The 18674-nt window shown below is 37.2% G+C and overlaps 1 long non-coding RNA gene across 1 annotated transcript in view; it reads right to left on the bottom strand.

The window, feature by feature from the left end:
* Positions 1 to 18674, bottom strand: part of LOC107051851 — a 373871-nt gene that overhangs the window by 306673 nt on the left and 48524 nt on the right. The window contains exon 2 of the long non-coding RNA XR_005862189.2: positions 7437 to 7577. This is a non-coding gene — a long non-coding RNA (uncharacterized LOC107051851). The remainder of the gene's footprint in view (positions 1 to 7436; positions 7578 to 18674) is intronic.

The following is an 18674-nucleotide window of genomic DNA, read 5'->3' as shown; positions in this document are numbered from 1 at the left end:
TAGCTGGCCATTCTTACCACAAGCCAAACTGTTGCATGACAGACACCTTCCACAAAACAGACAACAATTAGTAGGCATACCTTTGTGACAAAGACAGTAAACCAGGAAGCAAGAAAATGTGCAAACATAAGATTTGATTATAATTTTAATACTGTATTTATTATCTCTTTAAAAAACATAGCATTTATGTGTGCATACATTGCATATATGTATATATTATATATACATATACACACACACACTTCACAGAATCATGGAATGGCTTGGGTTGGAAGGGACCTGAAGGATCATCAAGTTCCAACCCCCCGTCACAGGCAGAGTTGCCAACCCCTACATCAAGTACTACTTCCATACTAGGAAAACTATACTTCCTTGCTAAAGTGAGTGAGTGAAGGTGAGTACACGCCATGCAGTAGTAATATAGGAGAATCCTCTGCAAGCAGACAGACAAAGTGAAGGCAAATTAAGACTTTATTGCTCAGGCCTAAGGGGCCCAACTGATGCGGTGGGCAATGTCTAGACTGGAGACTGTAGCTGTGATTGGAAGGGGAAGTGAATTTTCCTCATTTCACAGAGTTCCTAGTAAGGCTCTCACTAGTCATGTTTTGTAAAGGAAAGCTGGAATTTATCCTATATTCAAAAAAGCCACTGCAACTCTACTCCAAATTTTTGGCTGCAGAAACTGAAACCAGAATCATACTCTTACATGCTTAGGGATATAAAAAAGAAAACCTGAAACTCAGAATGTCCAGAAACAGCTGCCAGGAGTTTCATGTTTGTTTGTTTATTTGAGGCAGTCTGTGTCTAATAAGCAATGCACCCTCCTAAGCCATCCAATTAAATCAAAACAAAATATCCCAAATGCATCCTTTTCCTTCCCCCCACACACCCTCATTCAGAAGAAAACTTAGATCTGTCAACGGTGGCAGTAAAACCAAGAAAAAACACATGACCAAAAACATTCCTATCACTCCACTGCTTTACTTTGATTCTGCTAGTTAAACTTCACTCAAATAATCAGTTACCATTTATTGGTTCATTTATTTACTAGCCTCTACAATGTATTATCTCCACAATCAAATACAAAAAAAAATGAAATACTGTAACTCTGTAAGAGCAATGCAAACATTGTTAGGAAGGGACTATCCTATTCAAAGGTCAAGTGAAACAGTATTTGCAGGCAAGCGACAGTCCAAAACCTACCATATTGTGCTTCCATTACAAAGGTTTATGTTCTCTGTTACACTGAAATATAACTAGAGCTGCCCTGGAATTTCTCCTCATTTACACCAAAATAAATCAGCAAAGGTTTAGATCATAGGAATTGATGACTGAGCTTAGTCATATCACAGAGGGATACTTGTGCAGTCTTTAATCAGAGAGAGCTTAGTTCTTTCTTTATATATAAACTCTAGATCTTAGGGGATACAATTTCTGTTCCGTCAGTGAATCACGGCTTGAAGCTTGCTTAATTCTACCACAGCATGCATCTCATGTAATGGCTTCCCTGCAGACAAAATTTCTACCCAATGTACTAGGCTATTTCAGAATGAAACCACTCTTGTTTGCCTGAATTGGTTGGTATGGTACATAAATAGCTACACTCACCTAGTGATTTCTTTAAATGCTTGTTTTCAAATGCTTAAATTATTTTTGGTTTTGTTAAAGTTAGAAAAAGGTTAGGTGGGTAAGGAACGCCTAAACTTTGAAACAGATTTCTATCAATCACACATAAACTGGGGGCGTGCTGACCAACAGAAATAGGAGTTGCATATTAAAAATTGGATCACTAACTGCAATTTCTAGGACTACTAGTACTATTTTAACTAGACACAGAAGCATCCAAGTGAGAAAAAATCCAAAATGATCCAAAACACAGAAAAACAGTGTAAATCCTCAGATGGCTTTGACATTTAAGTGTATTAATTTTCAGATAAGCCACGGCCTTTGAATACGACATCTGATAGTAGAATGAACAGAACGCAGCAGTGGAAGAGAAGAATTAGTAGCACATTAAGCAGTTCTGTTCCAGTCTGATGTAATCATGTGCTTTTACTGGCCACCTGGCATGTCAGCTTAATATGAGAGTGTATCAAACTAGAAAACTGAAAAGCTAACATCTATGCATGTGCATGGTCTTAATGAAATAGTAGAGGAGAAAAGATGTCTTGCATTACTATTAAATAACTATGAGAAATAAATTACCTTGATAAGTAGACTCATAGGGCTTATTTATCACAAGTATCCACAAATCTAAGTGCTTCCACTAGCAGAGGGTTTTCATTTAAAGACTGCTCATACTTGCAGGCTGCATCCCATTCCCTGGCACAGTAAGTACTCTTCTGCACTTCCTCAGTATCTTGGAATCAAACAAAATCTAGATATCTGATCTTCTGCATGTATTCTCAGAAGATCTCAACCTATCAAGTGTTTTCACTCCTAGTACTGCATAATTTGGTTTACAGCTTTTATATAGCAACTGAATAGTTAAAAGGTCACTACTCTCACCTTTAGTCCAAAGGAGAATGCCTTCACAGGTTATACAGGGTTATACTCTCAAAGCTCTCTCTTCTCTTTCCCATCTTCATCATGACCCATGGAGAGGGACTCTCCTGAAGGTTCTAGAAGCCATTACAGGACTGCTTGGTATGTGGACAAAAACCTTAATTACATTTGGTCCTAAACGACCTTCAGAACTCTCTAAGTCTCAGATTCCTAGGCTATAAGGATATGTTTAGAGCACTGTATAGCAAACAGGTATACAGACTGTAAGGTAAATAGATATAGGACCAGAGAGATTATCGTGTTTACAAAAGAGCTTAACCATGTCCTGGGCTCGCAGAAGGGCTCCAAGAGGGGTGATCTTCAGATAGAGATCCTTCCTCCTTGGGAGTCAGCCCTTAAATGGGGTCTTCCGGTCACTCAGGTGAAATTGTGTTCACCTGTGCCCCTGTGGCTGACTCAATGCTCACCTCAGGTGGTCAATCAGAGGTTCAGGCTGTGACTCAACAGTTCCCATACAAGCACACAGTGGAAAGTGTTGCAGGAGCCCATGAATGCCATTCACTGACAATTCAAGCATTATTTCCATCTGAATGTTATGACACATGAACAGCAGCAGTATCCTGAATCCCCAGTGTGAGAAGAAAGCACCCAGCTGAGGCCTGGCCTACACTGTGGTGTCGGGACCCTTGGAACAGACACACTGTCCTTTGCCTGAGAAGCTGCCTTTGTACCCATCTCCCTCTTAGTGCTACTAAGCACATGATGCATGTCTGAGGATTTGCCATTACAATATATGGCTGCATAGCTGTTTGTGCACAAGTTTGATTATCTGGCCCCACAAGACCCAGTATCTTTTGTTCTGGAGTCGTTATAAACAACTGGCTTAACTAATCTTCATATGCAATATAGACTTGACCAGTGTCTCCAAGAGGGCTGATAAGCCTTACTTAGGCAGAAGTCAGGGACAAGATTTTAAAAAATAGGTGTCTGCTTTCTCATCTTTCTGCTTGGGAAAGTTCATATGATTACTGTATTGGAAAAGAAAGCTCATAAACATCTTTATTATCTCAATATCCAGCCTTCAATTCAGCTATGCAAAACCAAAAATAAGAAGAATGTATTAAGTTTGCCAATGCACCGATCTGTTCTTCTTTCTGACCTTTTCTTCATTTTCCAATGACTGCCTTTTTTTCATATGTTAATTACATCTAGAACTAGATTTTTAATTAAGGTGCCTAACAATCAGATAGGCAATTAGGGCTTTAGCAAACACCTCATAAGCTAAGTATATCATCTCTATCAATGAGTTAGGCATATAAGTGCTTTTGAAAACCTGTCAAACATCTATATTCAGCTTAAAGCATCTAATGACTTTAAAAGTAATCTCTCAGCTTCTAAATAGCCTTACAGAGTTGTTTTTGTTGTTGTTTTTTATAGATACATGCTATGAATATATACAGATGGAATATTGTGGACCCTCTCTCAAGCATAAACCACAAACACTTAAAAACCTATACACAAAAAAAAAAACACCACCCCTTTGAGCCCCATAAACTTTCTAAGGAAATTAACTGTCCTGTAATCCTGCTGGTAGAAAATGAGTGCAAGTTGCAAACCTTACTCCAAAGCACGGTAGGAAGAGTAATTGGCTTCCCCCTCAATCTTAAAGTTCTTGACCTTTTGCTCCTCATTAGAGACATAAAACATTGGGGAAATAGTTACATTTGTCATATTTCTTGTAAAATTATACAAGCAGAAACTGAAATGGTTTGGAGTCAGTAAAGTGAATTGGAAAGGCCCCCTGTGAGGAAATGGCTAAGAAAAAAAATCTTTAAATCCTCTTTAGCAATAGTTATGCCACATGCACTTGTATGATGCACTTCAAAGTATTAAAATGTTAACAAAGTGAAATTATAAGCAAAGCTATAAAATTTAAAGATGTTAACAGACGTGTTACTGTTCTGGTATTTAAGCCACGTACCCTGGTAAAAATAATAGTGATCATACAAACACTTGACTTTATTATACCTACACTTCTCCCTACAACTCATTACTGGCTATGGAGAATCAGAGCATATTGTCCCTACACATTTTTACTCGTAGGCCTCCTTCTGATTTCAGTGGTATTTAAATTTAAGCTCAGGATGACAAGGAGAATATCATATTGGGCAGTTCCTACATCTATTGACAATTTTTTTTAAACTTGCTGACAACAGATATCAATTTATGAACTTCAAGCCCTATGATTTAAGAGGTAAATAATGTTATGTAAGATTTGGTTGTTAATTTCAGGCATACGTATTAATATGTGCATTAATACTAATGTTGGCTCTGATGGGACTGTAAGAAAGTAAAATCGATAAAAATAATTTAGTTCAATATTAAACATTAAAATAACTGATGTGCCAGCACAGAAATGCCGCACTTCCAAAACTGCAATACAACATCTCTTGAAGGTGACTCAGCACACGAATTTCATGCTGTAAATCGACAGTGAAAGAAATGTAGTCATCACTACGAAGGTGCATGAGAGAGAACTCCAGTCAAGGGTGTAGGAGTAATTGCCACTTCAGTCTATCACTCTTGACTAATTTTCAATAGCTGGTCAGTTTCTCTCTCTGCAGAAGCTTACGCAATAAGGCAAGCAGAAAATAACTGAGCATGTGAGTTTTCCGCATATGCCAAACGCTAATTCTGCAAATATAAGTTGGAATGAAGGATAAGATGCAGATATCTAGCATGGCATGGGGGAGACAAATAGTTTTAGATAAAAATGCAATAATCAGAGATGTCATCTCATGCAAAATGTCAAAATATTTAGGAGATCTACAAAAGAGTTGAGCACATTTTTGACCTGTATAGGATTTATAGTAGCATATTTGAAATTTCACAAGGAAATTCCACGGCAGACACATTTGATAATTATGACTTAAGAATGAAACCAGAGAGAGAAACAGAAATGATCTAATTTCACTGTAGATTCTCTCATTCATATTTCTTTATTTAAAGCAAACAAGTATAATCTTTATACTCATCTGCTGACTCGTGAAAACTTAACTCCATTTCTTTGGGAAGCCAGACAGTTCCAAATGAGGAACAAATACAAAGTGATGAACAGACCTACTGAAGTCTTTTCGAAAAATAGTTTTTCAACAAACTTGGATATCCAACTTTGCTAGTCTGTTTACATCAGTTTAAAGGCAGAGAAAGCTTTCTAGAATGTATCTTTTGCCATTTTGCCGTTTATTTATTTATTATTAATCAATATGTTTTTCAAACTACTGTATTCCCTGATTATGAAATAAGGCTTCTGCACATCAAAGGTTATCTAAGAGCTTTAGGAATTTTTCAATATTTTATAATAGAATTCATTAATAAAAGTCTTGATGCTTTCAAGTATAAAATTTTTAAATACACAGGCTGCTTAGGTAACACAGCTTATGTTTTTAAATACAATATCTTTTTGCTACCAAGAAGAACTGTCCTTTACTGATCTTTAATGGCAACAAGCCATGGTTCCAACACTCTGTGGTTACAGACCTCCAGAGTAGAAACATTCTCCTTGTCTGGCCTTGTAATTTTTTGCCAGGTACTCCATACTTTAAGTTGGTTCATTTCAATTGCCCTGAGGGTTTTTTGCTCACTAACTAACAGGGAGCTTGACGCATCATTACTTTAATGTAGCACAAGATTAAGCTGTAGGATTCCCTATTAAAGAAATTACTAGTTCCATTCTCAGTAGATGAATTCTTATATTTATCCATACATTAGCAAGGTCTTTGCATTATAAATGTTATGAGTTTGATCCAGAAATTTCTTTAAAATTAAGAGTAATTTCAAACAGTTCAGCTGCATACACACAAAAACAGAGACAAGGTGTAGCTGTAAATTTTCTTCTCAAACACACACACACACACACACACACACACACACACAAATAGCAGCACAGAAAACCTACAAATTCAAAAATGCCAAGAACAATTTTGTTTGCATGTTTTGAAATAGCCTGGCTCAACTAAAACAGTATGTGGGTACAATCCTACAATTCACTAAACTAAGGGTTGTTTGAAGATCCAAAGGTTGTACCTTGCTTTTCAGTCTATATAGTCCTGATCAGAAACTTCAAAATGGCTACTGAATTATATTTCAGTCCTTTATAAAGAGTTCAGAAAAAAGTTGGTGGATTATATACAAATCTCATACTGTACGCATTCTCATCAACTGAATTCCCAGACTACACACTTTTCTCTATACTTTGTATATTCTTTGTTTAAAGCTTCTAATTATCACATGCAGTTTTTCTTCTCACAGCAATCCAATCCAGGAGAGGCTATCTTAAACATGTTTTTACTAATAACCTCTTTTTCTCTTCAGCTCTGTATGTTGATATCACAGTTTATGCAACTCCTAGAAAGTGATTAACTCAGGCAATATACTTTGATCTCTTTGAACTACAGTTAACATTCTCCAGCTGTTTCCCTACTCTTGTGCATCTCTGCCTAAATTCTAAGGATTACAAGCTCCTCAATTATTGTGTGAATTACTGTAAATGGTTTAATATACCTAACTGACACAGTTCAGAATAATTCTAGTTACCGAATCCTACAATTAATCTAGAGCCAGAATACAAGAATAACTTGGCATAGACACCATGAACAAAGTCTCTTTCCCTCACTTCACTGTACCTAATCCCACCTGCATATACAATTACTTCAACAGCAGAGATTGCAAACTATTTCCTTCTTCTTGTCAAAAAGAGAGAACAACCTTGTACTAAATTAGATTCCATCACAAAAGTACTTGTTTTACAATATATTTGATTTCTTTCAAAAACTTCAGCCATTATCTAAATCTAGGAATGAAAATTATTCATTTCAGTTGTAGAAAGCACTAATTATCAAATCATATTGCCAATATACTAGGCAACCTACCTCTTCAAGCAACACATTTGTAGTCGAGTCTTCATATGCATTATAGTTCAATGGACTGAAAGTCCTAGCTGTATGTTTGATCTGTTGATCTCGAAAGTCAGCTCCCTTCTGAATTTCCATTTACAAAGCACATCAGGATCTCTGTTGGACAAGAACACTAGTTAATATTTAAGTAATTATACAAAAAAAAAAAAAGTGGTATAGGGTCTTACTCATGTAGAGAGACTTATCTGGTCCTAATAAAACCAGTGAAGTTTTGTTATGGACTTTCTTTAGAGCAGAACTGATCTCTAAAGGCAACAAACGGGTTACATTAGATCAGTAAATTACTGTTCCCACCAACCAAGTTAAAAGACAAATGAGTAGTTAAGTGAGAGTCTGGTAATAATATTCATCACAGAGCATCCTGGTTATTTTCTTGTGGAATTCAAACAGCAAAATTTCAAAGAAAGTATTCTTTCACCAATACCCATGAAAGCTTTCTATAAAATACATACATCCCTTTTGAATAGGAAGATTGTAAGTCTGTCTCACACCAAAATAAGCTTAAAATGCAAAGTTGAAGACAGCCTATTTTGATGTCAGTGTTATGATCAATTGATCTTCTCTTGACAGAGAAGTTTGCACGGTTCTAGCTAAACACATTACGAATTATAGTCTAGCAGTGCTGGGATTTAATTTAAATATGTTTTCAATAATTCAAACTATATTTTGATTAATTAAACTTTTCTTTATTAATGGAGCATTGCAGAGAGTCTCTGTGGGATCATGCTACATTAAAACGAAGAAGCTTTTAATACAGACTTTTAAAATATTTCAAAGTAAATACTCATATAGGTCTTAAGTCCTGCACGATTCAGTTATATACACAGGTTAGAAATGATGGAATATCCTTTTCATAGGGCTGTCTCATGTGTCTGTCCCCAGTGATTGCATGGCACAGTCAAGTAATTCTCAGAATGAAATGTTCTACCGACAAGATGACCTATAATGCAGTAGGTTATGGGCCACAAAAAAGATGGCATATAAATAATTTATAATGTAGAATACATGGAAAAGTATCTCCACTTTTATTTGCTGTCACATGCAAAGGGCAGAAGCACCTTCATTGGTAAAAACAACAATTAAGCATAGTTTATATGTATATACACATACTAATGTATAATAATATAACAAAATATTGTTTATAAAACTCCTCTCATTGGCAAGCAAGCATGTGGCGGTAAGAGCTCCACAGTGAATAAATTCTTAATGATGGAAAGTAGGCTAACACTGAAATTCTGTTGGCATATGACCTTATTTTCTTTCTCTTCAGTCCTTAAACCAGTATATTGCTATTTTTCTCCAGGATGGCTACATAAACTTGAGTCCCACAGAGAAGACAGGCCAGTGCTTTGCACTGGTCTAAACTCCATGTAAAAATGACCTTTCTGATTCAAGAACATTTAAAAAATTCAACATGACATATAAAATCTTTATTGTCAGCAGCCATACAGTTCAGAGCTAGTTCTGTAATCCCAGTGTGAGACCTAGAGTGCACACAGGAAGCTGGATTCAATTTTTCACTTAATTCCAGAAGTTATCCATTATCCTTCTTACTGTGAAAAAGGTTACTTTTCCTTGGCAAGCTCCTTGCTATGCAAAGCTAAACTTGGGTCTCAGTCACAAAAGACCTGTCAGTAGACATTAAATTATCTAATTACAACTGAACATTGTATTGAACAAGTCATATTTAAGCTATGAATGACACAAGTCAAAATCCATTCTTAAAATAACCCTGAGATACACATACTTCATTGGTTTGCTACTGTCTTATGCATGCAGTATCCAATGTGAATCATAATTAAGGCCTGTGAAACATACTTAATATTTTATGGCTTAATTGGAGATGTGGCTAGAAGCAATGCAAGAAATACTGTTAATGGCTCTACGTCCAGGTGGGGGCCAGTCACAAATGGCATCCCTCATAGTCAATTTTGGAACCAGCACTCTTCAAAATCTTTATCAATGACACAAATGATGGGATCAAATGCACTCTTAGCAAGTTTGTGGATGACACCAAACTGAGTGGTGTAGTTGATATGACAGAAGGAAGGGATGCCATCCAAAGGGATCTGAACAAACTTGATAGGGAGGGCCCACATGAACCTAATGACATTCAACAATACCAATGTGTTGCATTTGGGTCAAGGCAATCTCAGGTATGTATACAGACTGGGAGAAGAACTCGAGAGCAGCCCTGCTGAGAAAGGGTCCTGAAAAACTTAACATGAGCCAGCATGGTATCCTTGCAGCCCTGAAGGCCAACTGTATCCTGGGCTGCATCGAAAAAAGGAGTGGCAGCACGGTGAGGGAGGGGATTTTTCCTCTCTACCCTGCCTTCATGAAGCTTCATCTAGAGTTCTGCATCCAGGCCTGGGGCTCCCAGCACAAGAAGAATGCAGAGACCTGTTGGAGCAGGTGCAGAGGAGGGTCACAAGGATGATCAAAGGGCTGAAGCATCAATGCTAGGAAGACAGTCTGAGGGAGCTGGGCATATTCAGCCTAGAGAAGAGAAGGCTCAGGGGAAACCTGACAGCAGCCATCTGATACTCAGAAGGAGCCTATAAGCAGGAGGGAAATCAAATTTTTACGTGAGTAGATAGCGATAGGATAATGGGTAACAGTTTTTAAACTAAAAGAAGGAAGATTTAGATTAGGTGTCAGAGGGAGTTTTTTTGCTGAGAGGGTGGTGAGGTGCTGGCACAGAGAGGCTGTGGATGACCCATCTCTGGAAGTGTTCGAGGCCAGGCTGAACGGAGCCCTGGGTAGCCTGATCAAGTGCCTGATTTAGCAGTTGGCAGCCCTGCCTGCAGCAGGAGCATAGGAACTAGAAGATCTTTGAGATCTCTTCCAACTGAAGCCATTCTGTGCTTCTGTGAAAAATAAAACCATCTAATGAGGATTACATTTTTTAAAAGGACAACAATTTCAGTGCACAAAGTTCTGTTCACCATTAACAGCTGCAGTGAAATCTGACACAAAAAGTAGATCTTCATTATCAGTAACACAAAACACTGCTTTGCTAATGAAGTCATATTAGCTAATTGACTAGTTGTTCAAGAATGTTTGTTGGTTTTGCTTCTAGTTGCTTGTATACAGATTAACTTTTCAATTTTGTTCCAACTGCATGCAAGGAAATAGTTCTAAGGGTCTTACTAGAGGCCATGTCTTTCCCCTCATCCCACCTTGTCATTCTTACAGCCTGTATTTTCCACATCTAACTCCTACTATACTTGGTACCCTTTAAGCCCAGGCAGAATGAAGGTTATATTTAACCAACAGAAATTCAGCTCGCATTAATAAAGTTTAACAGACATAAGTTAGCAATCTCCCCCCCTCCATCTCAGTGATACCTCATTATTATGTAGACCTGTGCTTTTTTTTTTTTTTTTTTTTTTTTTTAATATGTACATACCAGCAGTAAGTCCCAAATGACTGAACATGCTCATTTGGTGTTCTGATGAACAGAGGTATTTCAAATAATAGCTTTTTATTATTCCAGTAGGATTTTATTTACCTATTTATATATGCATATGTGTATAAGCTGTGTTTTCTCTTTCTTTATTTAAAAACATATGCACTTCTCCATAAAAATATAAAAGTTCTGTGCATAGTTATTTGAAAATATTTCCAATATATATATGGTCTTAAGAAATATATCTACTAAAGATATAAATAAACAATAGCATCACCAGCAGCTACACTATTAGACCATTACTACATTAGGACCGGTTTTACATGTTCCTAAAATAAGTTTTAAAAGTTTACAAGAAGTTATCATTCAATGTGCATTCAACTTTTCAAGCTTTAAGGCTTCATGTTAGTGAGCCCTTATAAACCAGTACAGAACTATTCTCTAGCTCATTACTTACAAAGATGTTCACTTCACCTACAGTATGCATATCTAGAAAGTAGCAGATGATAAATATCAGTCAAATTTTAAGCATACAAGATTTACCTTTGCAGTGGAAATGATACTTCAGTGAGAGGAAAAATACTTGAAAATATTATCTCCTCTCTTTTAAACATCAGAAAATTAATTATTTTTCTCTAATATCAGTAGGGCATTAAATCTGTAATTAATTCCATATGTATGAAAGGAAAGCTGTAAGGGTTAAGAGTGTATAAGGATGCTACAGAATAAATCAAACCCACAGCAGATGCACAGCAACTGCAAGGTTGCTGAAGTGAGCCACTCTAGGCAATCAAGATATCAAGATTAAATCAATTTATGAATGGACAAACCATGATCACCCTCTAAGTATTAATTATTTCTAGTACAGTGACACCTGGACGATTCAAATCCTTTGTTCATGAAACTACATACACACATAAAATGAAGACTCCAGACCTGAAGGATGAATACATGAACGGAAACCTTTTTGCTTAGCTTTTAAATACACAAATGGCTGTTTGAAGTTGTCAATATTCACTGTGCTGGATATACATTCATGAGAAAAGAGACATATTTCTAATCAAACATCTACAGAAGTGGGCCCAAGTTTAGGATTACTCCAGCTAGATCAGGTAGGATCTGAAAGATACATTCTATAATTTAAGTGAAAAAATTACAGCTAAATAATTGCTGCTGTAAGACTACATTAGTTAGTAAGGTTTTAACTTTTAGCTTTTCACAAAGACTGCCCTGATATAAGAAATGATTTCAGTGATTAATTCATCTCCCCGTTAATTTTTTTGTTTCTGTCTAGGAAACTGTCAGCAGAACTAGCCCCCACGTGACCTTTACTTGCTAAGTCTTCAAGCCATAAATAAAAATTCTTTTGTCTAGGCTAGCTATTGTTTACAGACTGTCTTATTCACCTGTGCAGCATTCAACATCTGGTACAATGAGATCTTGCTAAAGCTACAAGTTCATATCCCATCAGGAATACACAACTGGGAAACTTCAAACAATACTTTGTGCAGCCTGCCACACCGTATGCTGCTAACAGAGGCCACAAAAACTGTCTCCTTACCTTGTCCCTTTCTACATCTGTAACTTGCATACACTCTCTAAGGACACTCCTGCTTCAACATCGCACGTCTCGGCTTCTTTCTAATAGGATGTAACTATCTATCCCTTTAATCTGCTCATCTTACCTTAGTTTTCTAATCCTGAATTGTGCAATAGACATGATAGTTGTGCTCCATGGGACAGATCTTCAACAGATCTATGCTATTGGAGACCTAATAAAAATCAATGGAGATGGGTAGCACCTGAGATCTTCCTAAAGAACCAGCCATATGATTAAAAAAACAAAAAAACAATGATTTCATGTTCCATAAGAAAGCTCCAGAATCCCAGGACTGCAAGTTCATGACAAAGTAGGCCTCTCTTTTACAAAGTCCAATGAAATTCCCTAGCTGTTTTCTGGCATGCTTCAGCCCTGTGAATCAAACAGAGGAAGGCTCGTAAAAATGTGTAAACAAACATAAAAGGTTGGCCCTTAGTGCTATTGTATTTCAGAGCCGGCTCAGTGCTCTTGTTAAAGGGCTGCTATAGACATATACAAAGAATCATATGAATAATGCTGGAGCCATCTACCTACAGCACAGAAACGTGATCTTTTCTGTTCAAATGTGGTTGAAATTTGTTAGAACTGGAAAAAAGATTACTGTTTCCTTAAAAGGGCATCACTGCATGCTCATTGCCCTTTTTTCCTTTTTGATACAGGGTTGCGAGAAGGGAAAAAAAGCCTAAAAACTTATTCAGCCTTTGCTGGCTTAATAGCTTTAACATATTATTTCTGAAGTAGATGAAAAACCTCAGACTTGCAAAAAGTGATCCCAAAAAGAAAAGAAAGGCTTTAACAAACAATGGGGAAAGGAAAGTATGGGAGGCAGCTTAGTGCCTAAACATCAGTTAATAATACTACATTTTGAAGTCTTTAACTCATTAATTTGAAAGGGTTTGGCTCCAGCTCTTTATTTTGGCTTTTCATTTTTGTTTGTTTGTTTTTCCCTTCCCAAAGCAAATCTGGACTGTAGATGATTACATTGAAAACAAAGCAGTATGCAAGTCTGGTAGAGAGATTCTTTTCAAAAGAGATCACTTGAGAAATAAAGTATGCTTTAAATTAACAATCAGTTGCAACAGTGACAGGCCTCAGAGTTTGGTGACAGCGCCCCACATTATTTGTTACAGAAATGGGATTTTATGCATTATAACATGAGGATAAATATTAGGTTAAGTAGTTTCAAGAGTTTAGCCTAAAAGAAAGGCTCTTCCCGACATCAACAATGAGAAATCCAGGGAGTTTAAACCCATAAACTTGAAACTAATACACATATAAACACAAAAGCCTTTTCTAATTACCACGAACCCCTGGCTATGAATCTGCTGACAGTAGTGCATTAGAAATAAGACAGCTGTTAACATCTAAAACTAAATAGGAGATTTAAAAAAAAAAATCTATTAAGAAGGATTTGTACATTTGAAGTAGCAACACCAGTTGATTACTAATTTAGAGTGCACAATCAGTTGTGCTATGGTTTCTTAGAACTACAAACCAATTTCAAATTAACCCCCATGAGGACTGGACTCAGAATAGTGAACCGCTGCTGATCAAACAGGATGTTTATGGACCATGAACACTTTGTTCAATCTATTGCAGGACTCTGATTATTTAGAAAATGCTCAATGAGATATGCTGTGAGCTAGAACTATGTTACTCAGGAGAGTTCTCATGGAACACATCAAATGATCCCGTTGAAGCACTCTGCTAACTAGTTGCATATTTGGTGAGTGAATTTGATTAATCAGAAGACAACAAAGCAAGATTACAACTTCCTTCCATGATCCAGATGGAGAAATTAAACTGTTTTCCCTATAGCTACTGCACCACCTCTGAGAACCTATGATCTAACTGTTATCACCTTGAATAACATGCCTGGTTAGTCAAAACTGTGTGACATTATGATCTAACCTTAATAAATATGTAATAGTTTTAAAAGGGGAAAATAAGGTTGTTTTTTGTTTGTTTGTTTTCTGAGATGAGGAGTTCAGCTTCTACAGCAGGGGTGATCTGATCTGAATATTCCAACCAGAGGCCTACACTTACTGTATCTCCTGGAAAGTCCCTCAGCTAGGGAAAGCTCTTCTGGTACTTAAAGAACAACCTCCTATCAAAACCTGTTTTGTTTTTTAATTCCACACTATCTTAATTTTCTAGGTTATTTTGTTTTGGACAACAGCTAAAACAATGCATTCTCCAGTGGATTAAGAAAAAAATAATTACAGAAGGGCTAGGAGACAGAATTTATGTCACTATCCATAGCTTGAAAAGGAAATTAAAATCACAGCCCAAGAAAAGATGGTTCCCATCATGTTTCAACTGTTTTGTTTCCTGAGACCAACATTCCTATTCCTTTTTCTGTTGCTGTCAACCAGTGAACTAGTCCTAACTTGTTCAAGCCTCTATGTGACTTCAGTTCTTACCTCTGCATTTGATGACATTGGGTGGCAGACCACATCTTAACACAAGTTTGGCAGAGGACTGAAGCACATAATACTTTGAACACTTACCTCAGCAGTAGAAACCCATCCTAGAAAACTTTGTATACAAGGGAGAGAAGTGGAAAGCATCAGCCAGGTGAAAAGCATCCTCTGAAGGTAGCCCCTCTGAAAAACGTGAGGGGCTATTTCAAAAAATATTACGATGAAGAGATGTCCACATAACCAAGAAATTTCATATGATTGAGAACAGATGAAGGGACTATCGTGAGAAGGCTCTGAGTTCAAGAAGATGACAATCATGTATCACAAATACTCATAGATGGAGTAGGTGAGATTAAAAAACAGTCCTGCCAAGACTAGTTATAACTGATACACTCATATAAGATGTAAGTTTAGCTTCCAAGCTTCCACAGCCTAGTTAAATCTAGTATTCTCAGACATATATTAGGTAAGGTAAAACCCCCACACTCCTATGTGTCTATATGTCTAACTTCCTATAAAAAGGGTTAACCTCTCATCAGCAAAGTGAAAGTCTATCTCCCATCAATTTTTTATTTGTCAAATTAAGAAAGCATTCAGGAGTGGGGATAAAAATAAACCTTCCCTAACTGTGGAGGTAGAGTGCTCTGACTTGCATAGATTTTTAGAATTAACTAGTAAGTTCAAGGAAAAAATTAATGTGGTATTCAGAACACTCCAGATGACCTGTGCCAAATGTAACAGCTGGCATTAATAGAGTAAGTTACATGATTATATTAATGATTAATGGCATAGCTTTACAAATATAAATACCCAGCTCTGTTTAGCTTTCAAATCAGCTGTAGCAGGAGTAGACCAAGCAGATACAAATGAACATAAATTGAAAGCAGAGAAGTACCACAACAAGGATTCAAAATTCCCTTGTGAGCACAGAATAAAGCTGATAGCATTTTCTCAGTGCTTTCAAACAGAAGTCCTGCAACATCAGTATTTTAAGCACCTGTAATGCTGTAATACAATGGAAAACACAGCAATGATAGCAGAATAACAAAGCCTCAGGCTGCAGCAGGGGAGGATTTGCTCAAATGCACCACTTGTAGACATAGAAAGAAAGAAAAACAGAAAGACACAAACAAACATAAATCTTCTTACCCTTAGAAGGCCTCGGGTAGGCAAGGATCTCCAACAAGGTATCCTTGCCTCCAGTGCCAACCCTTCAACCAGGTCTGGGAAAGGGGTGATCCTGGCTCCACCCCTTCCAGTCACTCAGGTACACTGCATACCCCTGGGTTCACCCTGCCTGCCCACCAGGTGCTCAATCACTGCTTCAAGCCATGACTTAGCATTTCAGTTACAGCACCTGAAGACATTGCCTGGGAAGAGAGTATATTGAGATCAAAACAAAATATTGTTTGATCTCACTGGAAACCAGAATTCTCTTCTATAAAATGACCTTGATACTTTGGTCTGTGTTGGAATGAAAACATATCTTTCCATCTGGGGAGTGGGAGGGTGGAAAGGAAATGGATATTAGCACAGTTGGTAGTAGCCCAATGCTTATTGTACTTGCCATGGTTAGGGTTTTTCTGAAGTAAATCTGAAGCTGCATCTCCAAGTCCCTGTAAGAATGCTTTAATATGTTGTGCTGCCAATTCTGAGCACTCTCCAGCTCCAGAGACTATCTAAACTTGGCATAAAAAGACAATAATTTCTATAGAATATTCAGATGTTGCTGTGAAGTGTGGGGAGAAAGCTTTCTAGAAACTTTTAGCTAGTTTTAGTTATGGTTCTGCAGCCTTTCTATGATGGAGTTTTTTTCATTGACAGTAACAGGATTATTTGCATCGTTAAAGGTTGCAGGAGCTCTCCCTTGGCAGGTGCAGTTAATGAAGAAAATGATTTTCAGAGTACTTGGTTTGTAACAGAAGGGCTTAATTATAGTTCCAACACGCCTGAGCTCATAGATCACTGTGATCAGCATCAGATCCAAAAAAACCACGATGTAGTGTCTCAGAGAGGTACTGAAAGCAGCACTGTAGGCCACGGGATAATAATACACATACGCAGCTTCCACAGACAAATTCTGAGAGAAGAGATGGCATCTCATTATGTTCATTCCTCCACTCTAAAGGTGACCAGAAAGAACAGGAATCCTAGTGTGCTTGCAATGCACCATGCAGTGTAGTCAAACCAAAACACTCTCTTTCAGATGGAGTCATCATACAATCTACCAAAAGCTACTGCAGCACTAAACCTAATCCTATGACAAAACTTAAAACACTGAAGAATCAAAGTCAAAACCAGGACATTTTGCTCCAGTACAGATGGGGCTGTGGAATAGAGAAAATAATCTCAAGCCAGTTTAAGTCCTTAGTTGTAACTTGTTCTAAACTGAACAAATAACTGAATTTGGGGTGAATTAACTTTCTACTGTCTGTCTAAATAACTTCTTTTTTAAAGCATACAGAACATGCTGCCTAACCAAGAAGGTCTATTCAATGCCATGATTCTAAGAAGTCTTACTTTTACTATCAGTCCTATTAAAATCAGTAGTAATTCAATCAAGAGAATATGATGACCCAAAGAAACATGCCCTTAAAGAGTTTGCCTAAACCTAGTGCCTATCAGAAACTAACCTTTATTTAAGACAGTAGTTGAACATAGACATTTGGCCACTAGCCATATGATATGTATGCTCTTGAACATCCACGTGTGTGTGTTTATTTCTAAGGTTGTTTACTAAGTTATTCATTATATTTGAAACACAGCCACTATCTACATGGAAAAGTCACCAAGGGCATGATCCTGCACAGATCTGAAGATGGTTATGAACTTAATAAAGTCCATCTGAAAAGAAAAAATGGAAATTAACTGTACTGAATACAAGTCTGGATTTGTTCATACAAAACTAGGTCAAGCTGCCACAGAAGTCAATCAGAACAGGAATAAAGCTTGTACAGAACTCTTGGGCAGAATTCTCTATTGTTTCAAGCAATTTTTGTGTGTGGAAGAAATAGCTTACACTCAAGGGCAAATGCTGAGGCATCCAAGCAGCCTGGTGAGGTACTGATAAGAAATACAGTGGGGAAGACTCCTGTCCTTATCCAGGATATGACAAGTTGCAGAGCTGACACACTATAACCCTCTGGAGTCTAGAATATCCCTCATTACTTATTCTAAACATCTAACACATAATAATGGGTCTGGGCCTTACACTTACTTACTGCTCCCCTTCCTTAGGTCAACTTGTACCAGTGAATGTCTTTCAAAGGGAGTTTAGGGCAACCCATGCAATTGAACGTTATGCGTATATGCATTGCCTTTTTTTCTCATAGATCTCCCTTTGTGCACGCATTAGAAGACACACCATTTCGCTATTCCTCTAAATGCAGAGAAGTACTAGAACAGTATTTGCTGTCCTGTCCCTGCCAGTGAAGTACACACACAAAGCTGTCAACAGAACACACAATTCTATATGAATTAAAGGAAATATAATATATATCTTGTATCATCTACTAACAACTATAAATAATGGAAAGTATTTAAGGTGGCAGTGTGCACCAAGGTAATTTGCAAAACATTTTGCATCAGGTGAGATGAAAACCTGCCTATGCTTTAGATGCTCTAATTTTGATTTGGGGATTCTAATCACTGCCTGCTGAAAATAAGGCAGTAGTGTCTGTCCAGCTCAAAGAAACAGCATAATCACTCTGGACCATACATCTCTAATCTGATTCTCTTTAGAGGAGAAGGATTAATCA

This window comes from Gallus gallus, chromosome 9 (genome assembly GCF_016699485.2).
Source record: "Gallus gallus isolate bGalGal1 chromosome 9, bGalGal1.mat.broiler.GRCg7b, whole genome shotgun sequence".
NCBI classification, from domain to species: domain Eukaryota; kingdom Metazoa; phylum Chordata; class Aves; order Galliformes; family Phasianidae; genus Gallus; species Gallus gallus.
Note: the sequence above shows the minus strand (reverse complement) of the source record. Positions and strands in the feature narration are given on the sequence as shown.